Source organism: Panicum virgatum, chromosome 7K, assembly GCF_016808335.1.
Source record: "Panicum virgatum strain AP13 chromosome 7K, P.virgatum_v5, whole genome shotgun sequence".
Classification (NCBI taxonomy): Eukaryota; Viridiplantae; Streptophyta; class Magnoliopsida; order Poales; family Poaceae; genus Panicum; species Panicum virgatum.
Genome location: NC_053142.1, coordinates 6,308,673 through 6,318,919, shown reverse-complemented (window position 1 = coordinate 6,318,919; position 10,247 = coordinate 6,308,673). Strand labels below are relative to the sequence as shown.

Below are 10,247 nucleotides of genomic sequence, written 5' to 3'. Positions count from 1 at the left end.
TGAGAATCTTTGTATGCTTGTATCACCTATGCTCGTTTTCATGCGAGACTTCTAGTGCAAATTGTGATCCTGGAGTATAGTAGTTTAATCGGGAATTACCCAACGGACTGTCAGATTACACTATTTTAAGTGTGTGGTAACTTGATTATTTGTTAAGATGATAGTTAGCGCACTTAAGCTGGTTTAATTTGGACGGATCTGCTACAGTATCGCAAGATGCAATCCGGCTCTGTCTGTTTCCATTCTGTCTCTTGGGGATAGTGAAGCAATGGTTTTATGCTAACAAGGCTACTGTGGACACTTGGGACAAATGTGCCAAGGCGTTCCTCGCGAAGTTCTTCCCGACGGGCAAAACCAATGCTCTTCGTGGACAGATTTCGATCTTCCAGCAAGCATCTAATGAGACAATTCCTGAAGCTTGGGAGGGACTTCAGGAGTACATTCTAGCGTGTCCGCACCACGGAATGGACAATTGGCTCATTGTTCAGAACTTCTACAACGGGTTGACGCAATCATCCCGTGATCATGTGGATGCCGCTGCGGGTGGGGCTTTCTTCTCGCTGACCATTGAAAGAGCTACATCACTAATCGAGAAGATGGTGTCCAACCAAGGTTGGAGCAATGATCGCCTCCAACCACGCAAGCGAGGCATGCACTCCGTCAAGGAGGCCGACATGCTCGCTAAGAAGATTGATCTCCTCAAGAAATTTGAGGATTAATCCCAAGATAAGGCTCAAATGCAAACACTTCAAGCCTTATTGGAAACTCGCATGACATGTGAGGTCTACGGGAATGTTGGACACTCGGGAGAAAACTGCCTGGAAACCCAAGAAGAAGCGTTGTATCTCAATGGTAACAACAACGGGTTTCGTCCACAAGGAGATCAGGGGTGGAACCAACCACACCCATATTATCAAGGAGGTAATGGCAATTCAAATTCATTCAATCCTAACCAACCTACCTTGAGAGATCTTGTCTACGGCCAAGCGAAGATCAATGAGTCCCTTCAGAAGAAGTTGGCCGCTACAGACAAATCTATGCAGATCATCCATGCCAAGATGGATGGATTCTCCACTACTATCAAGAACCAGCTGAGTTTCAACAAGATGCTCAAAATTCAATTGGCTTAGCTAGCTGCTGCCACACCTGCTGCTGAACTAGGGAAGATTCCAAGGCAACCCGAATCAACTCTAGATAGTGTCAATGTCATAAATGCTATGTGGAAGGAACCACTTAGCAGGACACCTCTCAGCTACGCAGAGAAGCTTACACGCCCCAGAAGAGGTGCGTGGGGCGAATTAGCAGCTACAGTACAAGAAGATCCTAGAAACCCAGTGATCAATTGCTCAATCTTCGATTGTGAGTTTGATCATGCTCTGTGTGACCTTGGAGCCAGCGTCAACGTCACGCTCAAGGTAACATTCGAGAAGTTAGGCTATCCATCACTTTCCCCTACTACCATGTGTGTTCAGCCGGCGGACTCTACCATGAGATATCCCGAAGGAGTCGTGGAAAATCTTATGGTGAAAGTCAAGAATACCTTCATATTAGTGGACTTCGTAGTCCTCGATATGGAAGGAGATCTTGGGATTCTGCTCATACTTGGGTGCCCGTTCCTTGAGGACACAAACGCCAGAATTGATGTAGGGACAGGAAGAATCAGCCTCCGCATCATGGGAAAGACCATGAAGTTCAAATTTCAAAACAAGAGGGAAGTATTCTTGATCCATGAGGATAGCAAAAAATAGGTTATGGGCAGAACCCGGTTGGGATGATCAAGATTATCACTCCCCTTCCAAGCTAGCTTGGGAGGATTGCGAGATTCATTCTCCCCCAACTGAGACAGTGGAAGACGACCAGAAGATCCCCGATTTCATCACCAATACAGTATGGGAAGATCTGGAAATTGTCTATCCTACACCCGAGGATCCTATTCCTACGACATCTACGCCATCAAAGAAGAACAAGAAAATATGGCGCAAGAAGAATAAGATGTCATCGACCGCTACTACTTCTCCAGGTACAGATGAAATAATCTCAACCTAATCAGGTATGGAGAAAGGACCTACTTTTTGAACCCTAAACCAAGAGCTAGCTTGGGGGAGGTTCCCTCCCCTAAGTCAACGGTATCCTTTATTTGCTTTTTGAATAAAATTTGATAAAAACTTCCAAAACAAAAATAAATATTTACTGCTTTATTTCCCTTTCCCTCATGTGCGGTAAGAATGTTTTAACTTTTTATGAAAGTTGAAAGGATGAGTTTTGCTTTGTTCTATCGTATCTATTGTGTTTAGTTTGGCAATAAGAGTTCTCTTAAGTTTAAATCTGTTGGTCATGAAAACAACTTGCCAATGAACCTGAAAGTTCCATGGGTTGCATATGCTTGATCCAAGTCTAAGTTGTTGTGAGTATAGATATGGTAAATAAATTTTACAAGTTTGCTCTAGTGATGCTTGAAATCTGGAGTTGTTTTTCAAAAATCTAAAAAGGCAAGTTCCCCAGTGATAAGCAAGTCCTACCAGAGCCATATGTTACATTCCACGAAAAAACCTTACACATATGCTGCTTGATGTTCTGTTGAGTTTTGTCAAATTATGTGACCCTAGTGAGATGCTTTTCAAGTTTTCTCGATCATAAGCACGTACACGTCACATCCATTTGCGACATTCCTACACCGGGAATTAGCACCAATATCTATCCATTCTTCATCAGTAAATGCTCCATGTCTTGGTAATCTCTCTCGTAGAACATCCCTGAAATAAAATAAAGTTAGACTTTGGTTGCCCCAAAAAGAGAAAAGATGGCATGCCAAAGAAGCATGACCCAAAAAAAAAAGAGAGGAAGAAAGAAAAAGAAAAGGGTAGCCATGTCTCAAAAAAAAGGACAGGGATGATCTGAGAGAGGGAACCAATGCCTTAAGGAGTAGGTCACATCCATCCATCCATCCACTCATACACTTGCACCTTTTGATCGAGATTGCATGACTTGTTTCTCCTTGGATCCTCTCTTTGACTTCACAATATATGGAATGCAAGTATGCCCTGTTCTTATCCTACCTTGAGCTCCACAAAGGCTTTATAGTAGTAGGAAAGGTTGAAGGCAGATACTGCCTAGGTAAGGATAATAAAAGTTGAGTGCTTCGAGAGAATCATCTTGGGAACTTTGCCATGTTTTCAGAAAAATCCTTTAAAAAGTATCTCCAGATGGATTGCAAATCGATGAACAAGTTAGCACTACTTTATGCTCCGTTCTAACTCTCAATAGCCCAAGACAAGGAGACACGACCCATGAAGGACTAAGGTACTATAGCCAACTTATTTAAGCTTATAGATGAACATCTCTGCTTCAGACTATGACATGACAGGTAAGGTATGAGTCAAAGTGATTTTCTGATCAACAACCTGATTTGTCTAACTTTGCTCGGGACGAGCAAAGAATAGCTTCTGGGATCTTGTTGACGCTCACTAACGACCATTTCCAGGCATCCACTTGATCAGAAAATCATGAGAGTTTGCATTTCTTACACGCATCTTTATTATCAAATAAAGTCTCTAAACCACACTTCACCATCTAGAAAATGCAAGTTGTATTTTTGAGCTAATATGTAGGTTGCAAGCACACTTTGGCCGGACACAAAATCACACAAAATATCAGAGCATCGATTCAGGCTCAATTGGACCAAGTGCAGCCCAAGAACCGAAGCAAATACACATAGGACCAGTTCTATCCCGGTGTTCAGACAAGGCCAGGCCCAGACAAGCCCAACCCCAGGCATTTGGGGGCGGTGGGCGCCACCAGCAGGCCGGCCGACCAGGGTGTTCGGCCGACCAGCCCATGGGCCGCACCGCCTTAACCCTGCCATGTGGCGACATCTCATAGGCTCCCAATGATGGTTCACCGAGGATGGAGGGCTTCTCACCCGTGGCTCCCTTCTATAAATACAAGGGGGGGGGTAGAGAATGAGAACACACACACACACTCACCCCTTCTCAAGTTCATCTTGCATAGTCCTTAGGCTTAGTGGAGTCTAGGAGAAGTCTAGGAGTCATCGAGTCGCCGGAGTTGCTCGAGAGTTCTGGTATGGGTTCCTCTTTAGCTCTCTCTTGTAATATTCGGTTGTTTGTAATAGAATCTGATATCTACTCGAAGTATGTTCTGAGTTATCTGATATATGCTTCTTGATCTAGTTGCGTTATTATTCAATGCTTGTATTGCATGACCACCCTGTGCTTGCGATGGTTAGCATATCGGCCTTAGAACTCTATCAACTGCTCCAGTATTCGTATGTTTGCTCTAGTGTGATGTCTGTCCATCCGGAGGGTGGGGGCTCCATGCGGGATGCTAGAGTATCGCTTACTAGTGCAGACATGGTGTCTAGATTAGCTAAGAGTTGCTGGATGTCAACTATACCCACGGTTTGTAGAGGTAGCCGGCAGGTGGTAATAGCCATGTTCGAGCCCTAGTAATCCTCCACGTTCGGTATGGGGGTTAGGAGGTGCATAAAGCCGCTGGGGTGTACGGGCTTCTCCCGTTGCTTCGATAGCGGTCTCCCTATTATGTAATTTAATCTCAGATGATCTAACCATAAGATAGCATAGATATAGCTAGCCTAACACAAATGACTCGAGCTCTAACTTCTGCCTTGCTCCCGACCTTGAGCATCTTTCTTGTTTATTTATCTAGAGTGTAGTTTGTGTGTGTGTCACACTACCTCCTACCATGTTATATATCTTACCCCTGTTTATGCAAGAGAATATCTAATCTAGATAAAGTTCATTAACTAGTCTATATTTCTTCATGCACCGCCTTTCCTGCGGAAATATAAATGACACCCCGATATACTCCTGGGTAAAATGCTACAACGGTATTCCGTGCACTTGCGGATTTATTAGTGGTTCATAAAATACCTGCCGCCCCAATTGGCATCTGCGGGCGTCATCGCTGTTTCCCGGTGGTGACGCTGGTAGGTGCCAACATGCAATCCCATCACCCACCATCTCCTATATTATGAATAGAAAGCTGACAATTCCTCTGGGTAGGCGCTGGTAGGCGCCAACATGCAATCCCATCACCCACCGGCTCCTATACTATTTGGGTAAGCAACATTTGGTCTACTCACTGATTGCCAGGTATGTCACAATCACTATTGAACCTACTTTGTTGTTCTTCTTTAGTTATGTGGTGGGTGCTAGGCTGTGTAAGTCTTTATTTGGAGCAAAAAAAACCCCAAAGAGCGGCATGTGTTATTGTGGTGTATACCCTGTAAGACCCGGTGTTGGTGGCCCCCTCGATGCACACAAGCTTAGCACCTACCATTGTTTGTAGCTTATTTACATTGTATAGTACTATTCAACATACTTTGGTTAGCTAAATATTGTTGTCCTTCTTAAGTTATGTGGTGGGTGCTACGCTGCGTAAGTCTTTATTTGGGGCAAAATAAAACAATGGAGCAGCATGTGGTATTGTGGTGTACCCTGCATGACCCAGTGTGGTGGCACCCATGATGCATGCAAGCTTAGCACCTACCATTGTTTGTAGCTTATTTACAATGTATAGTTTTTCAGCATGGCTTTATGTTGCTTGTTTTAATTATTGATGCTCATTTTAACTTGTTTAGATTTTCAGCTTATTTGTTAGCACCTACCATTGCTTCACCCTATCAAAATGGTTAGTACCTATCCCCAACGAGTAAATAATTATTGATGCTTATTTGAACTTTTTTAGATATTCATCCTTGCTTATGTTGCTCTAATGACTACCTGATATATCATTTATGCAGTCTGACTCATCAACGAGCTCCACTAGTGACACTGCACCTGCTACATAGGGCAATAGTGCACCTTCTTCACAGGCTCACTCATCACAAAACTGTTGGGAGTAACACTCGAGCACGCAAGTCAAGGACACAAACCGAATGGCCAGAGGACAAGGTGACTACAACTGGACTTGATGACAAAGGTTGGCCTACCCCGGATGCTGTGAGGGAAAGATTCATATTGATCTGTGGCTTCATTGCTCGGGAGAGGGTGTCAATCAACATCAAGGTTGAGGATCTCACACTAGAAGAGAGGAGAGATCTGTTCACTGTTTTAGAGGAACAGCTAGAGTACCCAACCAATGTGTCTATAGCTGCTCGCGATAAGGCAACTAAGTCAGCTATGAAAGAGATTGTGAGTTTGCAACAGTGATTCAAGGCCCATTTAAGAGCATATTTTGTGAGGCAAGATGAGCTTCCCTTGGAGAAGCATCCCTTTTTCAAGCTAGAAGACTGGGAGCAGTTTGTGGAGACAACCAAATCTCCATTTTTTGAGCATGTTAGTCAGGAGACAAAAGAGAAGAGAGCAAAGCAAATAAGCCGCACAGATGGGCAGAAAAGGTTATTATGGTAAAAGGAAAGAGTGGCAGGAGGAGGATGAAAAGCTAGTTGCTGAAGGCAAAGAGAACCCTTGGCAGCAATATCCCAGCCGTTTGAGTCCATATTTGCGGGCAAGGTCAGAGAAGACCACTAGTGGAAGCAGGGACATAACATTCAGTTCCCCTCTAGTGGCGGACGTAATAGATAAGGTGAAAAGAATTGCAGCTTAAGCTAGCAATGATTCTTTCACATGGGTTAGGGAGAATGATGTTTTTACTGAGGCACTTGAAAATCCAGAGCATCGAGGTCGGGTGCAAGGCATCTATAGTTCACTTGGCTGGGGTAAAGGGTTTGGTGACGAATGTGCTAGAATGTACAAGAAGAAGAGGAGGAGGAGGTCTGATGCAGACAATGAAGAGATAGTTGGTGGAACAATCACCAGAGTTATGAGTTGTTGAGATTTGCAGGCGTGCCCATACTACAACACATATGGGCTTCTGCGATGTTTCATTTATGTCACTAAAAGTGATATTTTTGTCATCTTTCATAATCTGTGACATTTGTATGACGAAAATCGGGATGCCCGGCCATAGGAATGTAGGGGGCGGTGCCAGGGAGGCGCGGATGCGGGGGTGCAAGGAGGTGCGCTTCAAAGGGATGGGATGGAGACGTCGGGATGCAGTCTCGAGAGGAAGAGGATGGAGGCGTGGGTGAGAAGGGAATATTTTTTTCCTCTCCGGCGGCTGTGAGATGGAGGCGTGGGATGGACACAATAGCTTAGGGTTAATGTTTTCTCTTTTTCATTTTTGGCACCATTATTACAAAGTAACACATGAAAATGATTATTTTATATATAACAACTCATTTTTTATATATAAGAGACTACATATAAGTTGTCGAGTAGACGCAAAGACTTAATTTAGTGGTAAGGTATTTGAATGTAAGCCGTGGAGTCTTGGTTCAAATCCCGATGCTTTTTCCCCATTTTACTCGGTATGTTTTACAACTTATTTATTTTAATTCTATGTGAATTCAAAATAAGACTTAACATAATTTATTTATGTAAATCTATTATAAATTTGTGACACTTGCTAGATGTCATGGGAAAACAACAATATTCATCACTAATATGTCATTGCAAAAAGTTATGACGATTTGTGAGTGGCCTTAGTGACGAACATCTTATTTCCGTCACTAAACCGGCCTCCCTCCCTCTCTCTTTTGCCCCTATCCCCAGCCGCCGCCATGCCCCGGAGAGCCGGGATCAGCGCCGGCGCCGTGCGCCCCTCCCCCTGCTCTGTTCCTGCGACTGGAGGAAGAAGAAGGGCAATTTTGCCCTTAGGCCCCTCCCTTCCTTCCTTTTTCATTAAGAGCCCCCACCTCTCTCTAGTTCTTTTCCAAAAGAAGCCCTTCCTAGTTTCCTATTTGCAAATAAACCCTCCACCACATAGAAATAATTCCAAATATACCCCTGCCCCTTTTTAGAGTAACCCATGTATTCTCAAAAATTCTAATCAAGCCCTTGCCATCTCAAAAATAATTACAAAGAGACCCTTGAACCACCGTTTAGCCCCTAAACACATCGTTAGCCCATCATTTCATGCCCCGAAAATCCTCCAATTGCCTCCAAATTCGACCACGCCATTTCTAATATAGTTTTGGCCATGTCATTAGAAAACCACCCAAAAATATTATTCCTATCTCCATATCTTAATTTTCTCTGATTCGAGCTCGATGACAAAACCTTTATTTTATTTTCCTTATTGTGTGTTGTTTATGTGCGCCATAGATGCCGGTGTGAACGAGGGAGAACCCATCGAGGAGTTCGCCGAGCAGTACCGTGAGCCGAAGCTTGAAGAACCGTACTGCGAGCAGGAACTCCTGGAAGGCTTTGAAGACGGCAAGTTCAATCTCATCCTTTGAGTGCATATTTAACCCAGTTTTATAAACACAACCTATCGGCCTGCTTTACAAAATTGCATATGATTTATTGCTGAAACCCCTTGATTGTTATGATCATTCCTTGACAACCTATGCTTGTCTCTAAATATGATATGCTCTGTTTGGATGATAAGCACTGCTAGAATGCTGCTTAGGACCCTGTGCTCACTTTATTATGCTCAAAAATGGTTACAACATGTTTTATAAAAGGATAATGCATGTGTTTTGTGTAAGGAAAAGATGGGATATTGGGGAAATTAAAGAAAAGAATGTTAAGATGGGATGGATGAATGGCATTCCCTGTGTGGATTGTCATATGTTGGAGGCTCGTACCGCTGCGGTTGAGCAAGAAGGTTGGGAGATATCCATTTTGTCATAATTAAGGACCGAGTTGATGTGTCATCTTGCCTAACTCAACTATCGTGCAAACCACTCGACCGTTGTGTGTGGCAACGGCTTAGCATAAACCCCACTAGTTAGTCTGATAGCCATCAGGAGAACTGAGAGCGACGGGTGATCAAGGAGAAGGGATAAGGTCGTGGTGACTTATGCCCCAGTTAAACCTCAGTGATAGGTCAATGGCCCCTTGGTGGAGTCCGTGTTGGCTAGTCAGGTCTAGCTAAGGTGGGTAATGGCTTTGTTGGGATTAGCACCGACACTAAAGTGATCGTGCTGTGGTACCCCACTTGTTGGTAAGGTTGCACACCCATGCAGAGTTTAAAACCTATTCGAATAGTCGTGCCCACGGTATTGGACGAGTTATGGTTAGGTCACATAACTAGCTTCTGGGATGGATGGTTTTATGGTGTGAGTGTTTTTGGGAAGGTGTCTGGTAGTTTTGCCGTGAACTACTGCGGAAGGGGAGTCCGGTAGCATTAAAACTTGGATCCTTTGTATAGGATCAACCTCACTTATTATTCGGTTAGTAAAGAATGGCTTTGAGAAAACCCTTTTCAAAAAATAAACCCTTGCATGTGTAAAATCTAGCTTTACTGCAAATGAACCTCAAACTTATCCTTGATTTATCCTGTGCATATCTGTGTTATCCCCCTCCGTGGATGGGGTTGGACTTGTTGAGTACTTTTGTACTCACCCGATATTTATTTGTGGTTTTGCTTCAGAGGTAGATCCGGACTTCATTGTTGAAGATGTTGAGTAGAGGTTGCGTCCACACCCAACCTTGCCTGTGGTATTGACCCTCTGCAAGATGCTTCTGCTAGCGTGTTACTCTGAGCCCGAGCTGGAAACCGTCTGGGTCGTGCTTTGGTGTATTACCGTAGCTGTTTTACTCCTTATCATCGTTTGTATCGAGTGTCCGCCTCCTCGGAGGTTTGTATGGTGACTGAACCATCTGTTGAATAATTGTGTTATCAGCATCCTGGGACTGATATTTGTACCACATTTAGTCTCTACTTAAGTGGGAACGCTTCAAGTGGTATCAGAGCCATAGGTTGGCCGTAGGACGTGACCCTTAGGACCGATGACCTTTTCTAAGCCAGTTTTCCACTAGATCTTTCCCTGCTTAGCCATCCTCCCACACAGCACTTACCTTTGGCCTTTGCCTAGTTCCAGATGCTGATGACGGATGGAGTGGTGGAATCTGCCCAGCAGAGCCTGGCCTCCCTAAGTTGTTGCTACTCAGCCTGGAATGCGTCGGAGTTGTGGACCCACCAGAGTACATCTACCGGGAGTACGACTCCAGGGGCACCCTTCGGTGCGACATGATGATCTTCGTGGGAAAAAGCACCCGCTATCCTGACATGGAACCCTGGTTCATCTCCACCACTAGCTTTTGCTTCCCAGACACCTACCAAAAGGCCGCCCGAAAAGCCCTGCGACATCTGCATGTGGTTTACAAACATCATCTTCAACAGACTCCTATGGGATTTTTCCCGCCTACTGGAGGAAGAGGACGCTCATGGATTTCCCGGATGAGAGGACTTGAGAGGGA

The 10,247-nt window shown here is 44.3% G+C and overlaps 1 non-coding gene across 1 annotated transcript; it reads right to left on the bottom strand.

The window, feature by feature from the left end:
- Positions 1 to 359: 359 nt before the first annotated feature.
- On the bottom strand, positions 360 to 466 carry LOC120643191. Its single transcript, XR_005662880.1, has one exon. It is a non-coding gene; the product is annotated as a small nucleolar RNA R71 (small nucleolar RNA).
- Between the last annotated feature and the right edge of the window lie 9,781 nt (positions 467 to 10,247).